The sequence below is a fragment of the Sabethes cyaneus genome, chromosome 1 (assembly GCF_943734655.1).
Source record: "Sabethes cyaneus chromosome 1, idSabCyanKW18_F2, whole genome shotgun sequence".
Lineage (NCBI taxonomy): Eukaryota > Metazoa > Arthropoda > Insecta > Diptera > Culicidae > Sabethes > Sabethes cyaneus.
In genome coordinates this window covers 61,486,032-61,499,104 of record NC_071353.1, presented here as the reverse complement: position 1 = coordinate 61,499,104, position 13,073 = coordinate 61,486,032, and the positions used below count along the sequence as shown (strand labels likewise).

The window sequence follows — 13,073 nt, the reverse complement described above, 5'->3', positions numbered from 1 at the left end:
ATTAAAGCCAAATCACGTTTATGGCAATTAAGACTTGCCAATCGAATGTCCTTCTCTTTTGATATGAATAGCAACAGGCACGTAGGCATTGGCAACTCTTGGGGGCTTAAACCCAAATACATACACTGGTTGTACACGGTCCTTGTCAGACCAATACTGGCGTATGGTTGTCTTGTATGGTGGCAGAGAGGGGAAGTTGTGACTGTCCAGACAAAGCTAAACCATCTTCAAAGGATGTGTTTAATGGCAATGTCTGGTGCATTTACTACAACTCCTACTGCCGCCCTAGAAGCTATTTTCAATATTAAACCTCTACACTTCCACCTGAAGCAAGAGGCACAAATATGTGCTTATCGACTACACGCGATTGGCCTTTGGCAGTCTGTGAACGGTTCCACTGGTCATACTCGATTGTGGTCGCAAATTGTTGCTGAGGACAAGTTTGCCCTTGCTCCTAGCGATGTAACGCTCATGCGTACTTTCCCGTATAGGACTTTCTCAAGTGACTTTCCTCCTAGAGAGGATTGGATATCAAGCTACATGGAAAGGAAAATTTCCGACTATGTGGTCTGTTATACCGATGGTTCCTTGTACGAAGGTCGCGCGGGTGCTGGTGTTTACTGCCGTGAGCTGGAATTGGAGGAATCCTATTCGTTGGGTAGTTACTGCACCGTTTTTCAAGCTGAAATCTTTGCAATTATGTGCTGAGCTCAGTTTGCACTTCAGAAAGAACTGATAGACAAGATTATCTACTTCCGTTCTGACAGTCAAGCCGCTATAAAAGCCCTTTGTGCGGCTAATTCTAAATCTAAAACAGTCATCACCTGCCACACCCAATTAGAAGAACTAAGCATTCTAAATGCCGTTCATCTGATTTGGGTTCCTGGCCATTCTGGTATAACCGGAAATGAATGGGCTGATGAACTAGCAAGATCTGGAGCAGAAAAGTCGGTTTTTGGACCGGAACCTGCTTTACCAATTGCGGCATGTTGGATAAAACAAAAGATTCGATCTTGGTTTTCATCTGAACATGTACGTTATTGGGAAAATCTTGAAACTTGTCGTCAAACGAAAAGTTTCATTGTTAAGCCTTGTGAGAAGGTTGCGAAATTTCTTTTGCAACACTCAAAGGTAAACTGCAGTATTCTTGTCAGATCACTGACTGGTCACTGCAGACTGAATTATCATATGGCTACGATTCAGCGAGCTGAATCGTTTCATTGTAATTTATGTGAATCCGACTACGGTACACCATATCACGTAATTTGAAACTGTCCTGCAGTAGCACAATTGCGTCATAGGATCTTTGGATCCTACGTCTTAAATGAATCGGATTTTAGGAAATTAAAATTTCGAGACATTTTGATGTTCCTTACCGAAAGCGGTATTGAGCTATAAGCTCTTATTTATCATGAGTATACCCCCAGGGGGTGTACTTTTGATAAGTTAACTACCAAGGATTGCAGTATCCCCTCGGGGGTATAAAAATCTCCCGGTATATGTATGTTTGTGTTTGTCCAAATTCCTCATCCACCCCTTCCTATTCCTCCTGTTTTCCTTCCCGTCCTCATCAGGTAAATGATGATACGGGCAAGATGGGCAAGGCACAAATCTTCCACATGATTGTGAGGAACGTGCTGCTCGAGCCAAAGATGCTGATACCTGAACAGGCACGCAAATTAGCGGGGTCGATTCACTGACTGTTACTCCGAAAAGGTTTCACTAGTTTACTTTCACAGCTTACCGCTTGTTATACATAGCAAAAAATATGACACGTACGCAAAAATTTCTGTTTTTATTTGTATGAGAGTCCTTATTCTACTACCACAGGAGTGAGGGTGCTCAAACCATCATAAAATAAATTCATGCCTTCGAAAACCTCCACATACCAAATTTGGTTCCATTAGCTTGATTAGTTCTCGAGTTTTGAGGAAATTTGTATTTTATTTGCATGGGAGCCCCCCCCCCTCTTAGAAGGGGAAGGGCTCTCAGTACACCATAGAAAAAATTCTTACCTCCAAAAACCCCAACATACCAAGTTTGGTTCTCTTTGCTTAATTAGTTCTCGAGGTGTGAGGAAATTTGTATTTCATTTGTATAGGAGCCCCCCTCCTAAAGAGGGGAGGGGTCTCAATTCACCATACAGAAAATTCTTGCCTTCTGAAACCATCACATGCCAAATTTGGTTCCATTTGCTTGATTCTAGAGTTATGAGGAAATTCGTATTTGATTTGTATAGGAGCCCCCCCCCCCCTCTTAGAAGGGCAACGGGTCTCAGTCCACCATAGAAAAAATTCCTGGCTTCTAAAACCCCCACATGCCAAATTTGGCTCCATTTGCTTGATTAGTTCTCGAGTTTTGAGGAAATTTGTGTCATTAGTATAGGAGCCCCCCCCCCTTTTACGCCCTCCATGAAATCTACTCTCTAACTCTCTAAATTGCTGGTCATTTTATCTATCCAACGACACATAAATTGTTCAGTTTCGTTCAGTAGTTAAGTAGTTATTACCATTTGAAATCTTTCATTCAAACGTTACACTTCTATTTTCGTTTTCACAAAGTGTTACTCAGTCCCAGTATAGTAAACAAAGACGTAGTCCTACGTCAAAAAATTGAAGATAGATAATTATATGGCCTAAAAGTCATTTACACGAACTCCTTTCATTGAATTCTGAGCGGGTGCCCTTTGGTCGAGTTGGTGTGAAATCCGTCAAGTATCAAACAGTTCATTTCGACGAAAATAAATAAACAAACTTATACGAAATATTCGATATTTTGTTTCCACAGTAATTGTGTTACAATAAGCAACATACGCAACAGGCACATCATGCTTGATTATGTGGTTCAACAAACATGCTAAACATAAATCAACAAGTTGTTTCCTTTCGTTTCATTTTTCTACTTGTTACGGAGTAATCAACAACTGTTTGGGTCCCATTACAACGTTTGTTTTTCACCTTCATGTGTATCTTTCTAATAACCAGTGTATCATGGATAATTTAACACTAAAACGACTGTGAGGGGGTCATTTGACCCCTTGCTTGTGTGACCCATTTTCACAGCGTTATAACGCTATTCGGTTTAACTATTTTTAATAGAAAATATATTTAAAATATAAGGTAAACCTTGCTGTTTAACAATTTATCATTTTATCAAGAATACTGTTAACGCTTATCTACCGATTGAAATTAAACTTTTTTCACGATTGAATTCCACTATTAACGCTCTAACGGGTAACATCGCAAAAACGATGCAATAAGCCAATCACTATTTTATCATGAAAGTAGACTCAAAAGAGCCATAAGATCTGATTTTCATGTAAAAATAATTATCTGGAGGAGCGCCAGGTAAGAAAAAGTCCAATTTCTCTTGTTCGTTTTTCATGTCTAACGCTCTGCCCAGATATATTTTCAATTCAGATATATTACAAAATCGAAATAAAGCATAAAATTTACTCATAGAAAAAAATTTAGGTCAATTATTTTATTATAGATGTCCTTTATCTCCAAAAGTAAAAAAGAGAATATTCGCGCATTATTTTCGAAATTTTAGTATTTGAAAGATGATAATTTTTGAATGCGTAGTCTGAATATTGTGATATTGATATCAAAATGTCAAGAAATTTGTTCTGAATTTTGGTCATAAGGCCTGTCGCGTAACTTAACTGAGTCGACCGTCAAAACCCTGGTGACTACTGTCAACAAATGGGGAGTGAGTTTATTTTGTTTTAATCGTGCATCAAAGTGTTGTCCGTTTTCCCCGCACTCGATACTCGACAGTGACTAAGTCGAGTCGAGTAGCTCAATGTGAAGCACATAATAGGACCCATGGTAACAAAAGTAGACTATAGTTGGGTAAAGTGACACCGACGTAACTTGTATAATAGGGCTCCGCGCATACTGCGGCGTCCCAGTTGGCCTCGAGGTAAGACGCTGGTCTGATAAGCCAGTCGTCGTATGTTCGAATCTCGGCTGGGAGAGGCTGTTAGAGTCAATAGGATCGTAGCACTGACCCCGCACTGTCCTGTATTCTAATAGCTGATGGCGTAGTCTGTCGTATAAACACAGAAGGTCAAATTTTGATAACGGAATTAGCACCCAGGCTTTGCTTTGCTTGCATACTCGGCAATATTGTATATAATAGCTGACTCTACAAGTGCTGCACACATACCTTTTAAAAATGGTGAAAGAGCCTGACCACGACTTAGATATACGAGACTAGCTCACTAGATTTATAAACGACCAACGTTATCAAATTCGTCGTCGGCGTAAACGTAAACAATTTGTTTTGCACGGGGTAAATGCTTTGCGTTTGTTATACTATACAAAGGTGCAAAAATTGGTAGAAAAATACGAAATAGAACCAAAGTCCGGAGGGACAAGTGTCATATACCAATCGATAGGATTCGATGCATTGAGCAATCTCTGTGAGTCTGTGTGCGCTAGTATGTGTGTGCGTGTGTGTATGTTACGCTTGACTTTAGTCGTTTGTTTCTCGGAGATGGCAGAGCCGATTCGGGCACTATTACTTTTGTTTGAACGCCTTAAGTTCTTTTAAAAGTTATAAGCAAAATAGTAAAAGTCACATGGCACGATTTATTCCAGAACCGCTCAACCGAGTTCAAAAGTCTTAGTATCAAATGAAATTGTGTTATGAAATTTTTTGCAAAGTTTTATTAGAATCGAACAAGCCGTTCCAAAGTTATTCTTAGAAATGTGTTTTGAATAGGTTTCAATTAAAACTTTTTTTGACGTAGAACTACGTCTTACCACAGGATGGCAATCCAAAATTTGGAATGAAAGGAATGAAAGATTTTGAACGCTAACAGCTCTGCCGATTAGGCTTATACAAATTTGAAAAGAAGTTTATGCCCTGGTCTCAAAATATTGTTGAAGGGGGGGGGGGTCAAGAAAAAATAATAACATGAAACCTTAACTAAACACCAGCGAAACCAGTGTTTATTTATCCATATTGATATTAAAAATTTAATACAAACATTTATACTGTACTTAAATTTCAGTCTATCACCAATTGCGAATAGATTTGTGGGAACTTATCAAGCCGGCTTCGTCGAAGGTCGGTCTACAACGGATCAAATATTTACACTGCGGCAAATCCTCCAAAAGGGCCGTGAATACAGAGTTCCCACGCATCATTTATTCGTTGACTTCAAAGCCGCATATGATACCATCGACCGGAAAGAGCTATGGAAAATCATGGACGAGAACAGCTTCCCTAGGAAGCTCATCAAACTGATTAAATCTACGATGGATGGTACACAGTGCTGTGTTCGGATTTCGGGTGGATTGTCAAGTTCATTCGAATCACACAGAGGGCTTCGTCAAGGTGATGGTCTTTCATGCCTGCTGTTCAACATAGCGCTACAAGGTGTTATGAAACGAGCGGATATCAACACGCGGGGCACGATATTCAACAAATCTAGTCAATTCGTCTGCTTTGCCGATGACATGGATATTATCGGCAGAACATCTATGGCGGTGGCTGAACAGTACACCAGACTAAAGCGCGAAGCAGAAAAGATTGGATTGGAAATACGTCTAAAACAAAGTACATGCTGGCCAGCGGAACCGAGGCAGAACGACACCGCTTGGGCAGTAGAATATTGATCGACGGCGATGAGTTTGAGGTAGTCGATGAATTTGTTTACCTTGGCTCACTGGTAACGGCGGACAATGATACCAGCCGTGAGATTCGGAGGCGTATTATCAGCGGAAGTCGTGCTTACTATGGGCTCCACAAGCAATTGCGGTCGAGCAGACTAAGTCCCCGTACAAAGTGCACCCTGTACAAGACGCTTATTAGTCCGGTTGTTCTCTACGGGCATGAAACATGGACAGTGCTTGAGGAGGACCTGCGAGTGCTCGGAGTCTTCGAACGACGAGTGCTAAGAACGATCTTCGGCGGCGTACAGGAGAACGGAGTATGGAGGCAGATGATGAACCATGAACTCGCACAGCTCTATGGCGAACCCAGTATCCAGAAGGTAGCTAAAGCTGGACGGATACGATGGGCAGGGCATGTTGCAAGAATGCCGGACAACCACCCTGCAAAGATGGTGTTCGCCTCAAATCCGGTAGGAACAAAACGACCAGGAGCGCAGCGAGCAAGATGGTTAGACCAGGTGGAGCGAGATCTGGCGGAGAGTACTCGGTGTCCGAGGAATTGGAGAGCGGTAGCCCTCAACCGAGCTACATGGAGAAATTTTGTTCAACAGGCTTTGTCTTAGGACGGCAAGCCACCTAACAACAACAAATTTCAGTTCAAGCGTAACCAAACTTCAAAATTTTGCAACGCAAGCACACATAAAGTAAAATTTTGCTTTGAAGTTGCGTGTCAGTCGGTTACCTTGTTTTTTTTAATAATCCAAATCCGTGTCATTTACTAGTTCAAAACTCGGTAACCACGAAATAGTATCGCAATCTAATCTTAGTGTGAAAATGGGAGTTTAGGCCCTATAACTTTTTTACATGGAATGCTGTGCTACCGCCATGTTTTAAGAGGACATATCTCTGAAACTATTCACGTTTGAAACCGCTTGTTTCTTGGTCAATCTTTTAGTCATGAATATCAGGCCATAAACTTTTTTTCAAATTTGGTTAAGCCTTATGAATGGATGTTCATGGTTTAGATATCGATCGACTCATAAAAGATGTAGCAATTATGTGATTTCTATTGTAACATTCTTTTTCAATCACTAATTCGTAAAAATTACAGTTTCAAGGTCAAATTATTCCATACATTTTCTTTGTGATCGCTCCACAGGCAGGGACGACAGTTAAATACACCCTCTGTTTACTGTGATTTCGATTACTTTATGTTTAAAAAAGCAACGAAACCTTCTCGTCCCAATAGGTCGAAGATTGTTTACGACGTTTAGATTTATACTAATTTGATATCTGTGATTGGGAAGTATGCCAGAAAGAGTGATAAAGTCCTAACAAGATTTCTTAGGACTGCGACAAACCTAGTTCAGTTTGATGTCCTGAAAGTAAACAATTTTGTTAAAGCATACAACCACCCCTTCCATTCAACCTAGATTATTTTTAAACATTGAATCTAGTCCAAATTGATGTCCTGAAGGTGAAACGTCACAGAAAAGCGAGCAGCAATTCTTTCTTTTTGCCAGATTGTATCCACATTCGCGACTACGAAGTTGCTAATATTTGTTTGATTTTTGCATAAGATAAAAGTGAAGGAAGTATTTTTGCTTTTGTTTTCTCGCAAGTTTTGACAATGGGTTTTCGTGTAAGTGCGAACAGGATTAAAAATCTTTTTAGCTTTCGCAGTCACGAATAGGTGCTGCAAATGCATGATTTTTTCGGAACTGTTGGCTTACAAGGAAACACGGCTGAAGGAATATTTGTGCATGTGAAGTAACGCAGCAATTCTCAAAGTGAGGAAAATCAGCGACTTCTTTATCCGAGAATAGCTTTGAATGAAGCTTTCAATTGCTGCTTTGCGTCAGTTAGTTGCCTGCAATTCAAGCATTAATTTCTTTCGAAAATGATGGATAAGACAAGGCAGAAGGGATCCGTAGTGGTGCTAATGTTTATTTGACCGTCAACTCAGTATAAGGCAGTAAGGTGCAAAACATTTTGCAAACCACTTTAACTTACTTAGTAGCCTTCAATCATTAAAATGAATAAAACGATCTGAAAAATTATCGACTTGCAAAAATTTGGATATCTCAACCTGTAGCACAGTCAAGCCATTTTAACATAACAATTTTTAGCTGGGTGCGTGAGGGAGATACAGTTCGTTAATTGGGTGTTCGTTAGTTGGGCCATGCTCCAACTTGAAAAATTCTGTTGAACTTCAGAGTTTTAAAATTTCAAGTAACTATCAGTCGGCCCAATTAGCGAATCAGCTGAAGTGCAGTTCTTTGACATCACAAATTATACAAAATACATACCAAAAAGACGATACAATTATTTAGCACTATTATTTACTTAACGCTATTTTACGCCACACATATGTCAATATGGTGTGAAAGACAAGACAAGTCAAGGTTTCTTCGCAAAAACCCGCCTAACGTAGTTTTACGCCAGCTACGCGGTTGTGTCTGGAATACAATCTTTCTGATTTTTATCATTTTTGATTGACTTATACAGGTCAAGTTAATTTGTACTTCTTACTAGGGAGTAAATGTGTTTTTTGTGAAGAACGAATATTGGAAGAACTGGGAAAAATGATATACAAATTGTGAAAAATAATTAACTGTGCAGGTAGGACTTGAACCCACAACTCTCAATCTCACGTCGACTGCGATACCATTACACAACCGGTCAATTTAATAAATAGCCAACTCGATTTATGTGCCGTTAGTCTTATTCGATAGGTAAAATCTCCTGATAGTTCACTTTTGAATTGTTTTTGATTGAACTTCCAATTTTAAAGTTATGAGCAATTGAGTACAACACATTAAAATTTACAATTTTTATTTTAGCCATGATAATTTAACTGGTTTCAATTATATTATTATTAAACGGAATGTTTTGAAGCTCCGAATATATCTGCAAATTTCATAAGAATTGCTTTTACCAGCCAAAAGTTATTTGATAAAAAATTGATAAAAATATTTAAGAAAACTTTGTTGATATGAATCAAATAGAATGGAAACACAGGAAATTTCAATACATTCAATACATATTACTGAAAGCCAATGAACTAGAGAAACATAGCAGGAAATTTTTCGACGGTGGAAACAACTACGTGGAAATGAATGAGAAGAAAACTGTTTGTTTATTTCAACGAATGTACTGACGTCACAAAAAACAGATTGTATATTTTATACCGTTTTTGTTGTTTAACCTGGGTTAGTTCCAATCCGACCACTGAATAAACAAACGTTTTCGGGTTATCAGTTTATTGCTAATAGCGGGGTTGAAACTGTAGAAAGACCCAGAGCGAACCCAACGTCTAAAAAGTTCAACCTAGAGCGAAACTAATAGCGTTTTTGTTTTTTAACCTGGGTTTATTCCAACCACTGAATAAACAAACATTTTCACGAGCATAAACAAACGTTTTCGGGTTGTCAGTGTATTGCTCATTGCGAGGTTCAAACTGTGAAAAATCTCAGTGCGAACCCGTCGTCGAAAAAGTGCAACCCAGAGCGAAACTAAGTTCAACCTGAGTGAAAAAACAAAGGTTTTGACAGCCGTTCGATTGGAACTAGAGCGAACCTAGATTGGACCTAAGCAAAAACAAAAACGGTATAAGTCCAACCTGAGTGGAAAAACAAACGTTTTGGCAGCTGCTCGATTGAAACTAGGGCGAACCTAGATTGGACCTGAGCAAAAACAAAAACGTTATTATTAGTTGATGAGGCTGCATAGAGAAAGGGTGACCAGTCTGCGCAACTAGAGCCTCACGCTGTTTCAAGCAGTCATCTCCATTCAACTCGTTCTTGGGCCTTTTTCGTCTCAGAAGTCGCAAATCACTTACGACGTGGTCGAGCCATCTTGCATGTTGAGCCTCTCTGTTCTTGGTGCCGAACTGCTTTTGTGACACTATCGCCTGGCATTCTTACGACATAGCCTACCAACTTTCATCAGATGTACGATGGGAATCTCTCCAAGTAGTGCAAGTAGTTCGTGATTCATATGCCTCCGCCATTCTCCGCTTTCATTTTGTACTCTGCCATTTGTCATTCGCTTGAACACGGCATGTACTCCGTGAGCAGCGTCTTTATTTATAAAACCATGTTCCTGCATCATCTGCCTCAGCTAGTCTCTAGTCTGGAGCTAGCATTCCTGGAAAACCTAGTGCACAGGATCTGGGAAAGTACCTTGTAGGTGGCGTTTACCAGCGTTATTCAGCAGCAGCGCGATTGTTACAGCAGTCGAGCTGATCACACTTTTTCAGAGGTGGGCACCGCCACCCGAAATTTTAGCTTCGCTAACAGCTAATCCGCTAATTCAAAACGCTAATGCTAACCGCTAAATTGGTCAGAAACCAGTGCAAATTTAGCAATATTTTGGAAACTTTTGTAAAAGATTTTTTAAATAATATATTTTCTGGTTCGCCAAAAAACATTACATTTTCGTTTAAAAATATTTGCTCTGCTACATGCTTGGTTCCTGAGATATGAATTATCAAAGTGGTACAGGAATTCTCCAAATAAGGCAATGGGTGGTGCTGTACGCCCACCGCGATTTCTCAGCGATCTATCGATCAACAAAACTGACTTTTGGTATATTGTTAGAGCCCGTTATAAGCTTGTTAACTATCAAACACCAACTAAATTGATTACGATGAAACTGGGAAAATGCAGTGGGCGTGTAGCTCCACTCACCGCCTTATTCTGTTTATGAATATTTTAGGAATTTTTTTGTCATCACTCAGAAATATAAAATAACACTATCGTGAAATCCCTAATCCCTAACAAGCACACATTTGTCAGTATGTGAAACAAGAAAAATATATTAGGGAAATTTTTCATAAGGTAGTGCATAGTTTTTCTAAGCTTACTTTTGAATTTTTCGCTTCCATGGTAAATTTTGTGAAAAACTTTGTTCCAGATAACAATTCTGCTGGATTGTTGAGAAAACTTTGTTACATTTTTATAATATTTTTTCAATGATGCTTGGTTTAAGACTTATGAATTTTTGAAGTAATTTATGTGATGTAAGTGAAGTGAATAAATCGAAGAATTTCTCTTGATGTTTTCCGAGAATATAGGTGATCTTGAATTTTTTAAATATTGATTTAGTTCGAGAGTATATTAACCATGCTCGCGTACAAAAGTTTATGAAGTTTTGGGATATTTCGATCCAGATTGCAGATTAAAAAAGTTAGCGGTCTATTTAGCGACACATAAATTTAGCGGAGGCTAACAAAAACGCTAAAGGTTTTAAATATTGGCGAAAACGCTAACCGCTAACCAAAATGTTAGCTGAGCTAATTATCTGTTAGTGGATTAGCGGAATTTTGCCCACCTCTGCACTTTTTGTAGATGGGACAAATCACTCCTTTCGTCCATTCCTTTGGTAGCTTCTCCTCCTTTCAAACCATGAAAATAACTCTGGGTAGAGCCGGGGTCATATTTAAGAAGCCCTGCCGGTAGGCGGATCTTAACAGCAACTTTGTTGGTTTTCAGCAACCCGATTTCTTGTTTGACTTCTTGGAGATCAGGTGCGCGAACATTACTATCTTCCATGGGCACTGCGAGGTTAACTGCAGATCCGTCCTGCAACTTCGCCATTGAAGCGTTCATCGAAAAACTGCTTCCACCTGTCAACCACCTCGCGCTCGTTTGTGACTAGATTCCCTCCCTCGTTCTTACACATGTGTTCCAGACCAATCATTTTTACTATTAAGGTATAACCTAACAATACGCATATCGAAGTCGGCTGCACTGAGAGAAGAATCACAGAAAACCATATATGTTTTCTGCAATAACAAAAAAACAGCCTAAATTAAAATATCACTGTTACTTAATAATAGTTCTGTTTATAAACCAATAACCTGTTTATATTAGAGAAATTACACGCAATCGAAAGTTGAAACTTTATTTAGCCTTAAGGTATGAACAGGTTCAACCACATTGCTTAGTCAACTTATGGCGGAAGGAGAAAGCGCAAATATTCATGTACATCCCGAGACACGAAAGATGCATTGGACTGCGGCGAGCAACTTTGAATAATCTGAGGAAACCACAAAAAGCTTACGCAAAGCGATATGCAATACAACCTTATGAAAGTTTTGCACTTTTTCACAAACACATACTTACAGGTGAAACGTAGTGTAAATTATAAAACGGGATTTGTTTCAAATAATTTTGGCTGGAAGAATAAAAACAGAATTGCCTAACACACGGGCTAGATGTACAATTGTGTTGAATTCATATTTTAGGATATATGAAACATCACTATAGATAATTAAGTTATGACATAATATCCTTGAAAAACTACACTTTCTCTTCATTTTTTAAGGCTTATACCTAATGTTAGTGCCGAGGGAATGACAGGATTTTTAAATGACATTGAAAAATATTTTTTCAAAAACTGATTTAAGCACAACTTTCTTTTATGCTTATGCATATGCTTTACCGTCATTATCCACAAGTATAGTACCTACTAAAAACTATGACTCGAATCTACAAAATTGTCAAATACACTTAGTGTTTGATAGGAAATTATTGGCTTTTCGATCTAAATCCACTTACACTCGTGTTCACTAGTAAAATCGATTGGAAGCATTGGAGCACAAACTATTCAATGCCATAAAGTAAAATAAAACATCACGTTTCTTTGGAAAGCATTTGTTAAATAGTCTACACATTCACTCATGTAACATTTGGTAATTATCAGCCAGAGCACCAAAATTAGAACAAAGCTGTAACATATATGTATTGAATTGTGTTACCCTGATTTACGTAAAACGTGAATGTAAACACTTTTAGTAATATTTTTAAACACGATTACTCAATTTGCCACAATAATTACCGAAAATCAACACTCACGAACCGTCAACAGCTCAACAGCAGACTGGAGATCGAAAGTCGAAGCACAAACCTTGCACAAACCACAAACGCTATGCACGGCCAAAGTAAATTGATATATACCAGGTATGTGACAATGCGAGCTGTCATATACACTTTGCACTAACACATCTACACTAGAAATACTCACAGTAAGAGCAGAGATGCCAGAAGTGAAGGAATGTCTTCATTTTGAAGACATTTTTGCAGGCGTATGAAACTGAAGGGTAAAGGTGCGGCTAACATCTTTTTACGCTTCCTACACGTCCGATACAAAAAGAAAAAAAGTAAAACACCAACTTTGTTCGGGCGCTTACCAATACACATTTATCCGAGGCTGAAGTTAGAGCGGGCTACTCATAAACACATTGCATCCGAAGCGAAGTTTGTTGTGGGCTAGATGAGATGTTGGCTACACGGAAAATGTATGGGAATGACATTTGTGAGAGTGGGTGCATTTTTGTTACAAAAAAGTGAAATGTCTTCACTTGAAGACATGTGAAGACATGTCTTCACCATGCAGTTTAAATAGGCGGAAAGCCGAAGGAAGACAAATGAAGACATTTTTCCT

General features: G+C 38.9%; 1 protein-coding gene across 4 annotated transcripts in view; it reads right to left on the bottom strand.

Moving 5' to 3' along the window:
* The window catches only part of LOC128736537 (3-hydroxy-3-methylglutaryl-coenzyme A reductase), a 70,105-nt gene extending 57,566 nt beyond the window's left edge, over positions 1–12,539 (bottom strand). Inside the window, exon 1 of one of the 4 annotated variants that reach the window (XM_053831038.1) lies at positions 12,468–12,539. The gene's annotated coding sequence lies outside the window, so the exon portion shown is untranslated. The other 3 variants (XM_053831024.1, XM_053831030.1, XM_053831045.1) reach the window with 3 other exon arrangements.
* Positions 12,540–13,073: the final 534 nt, after the last annotated feature.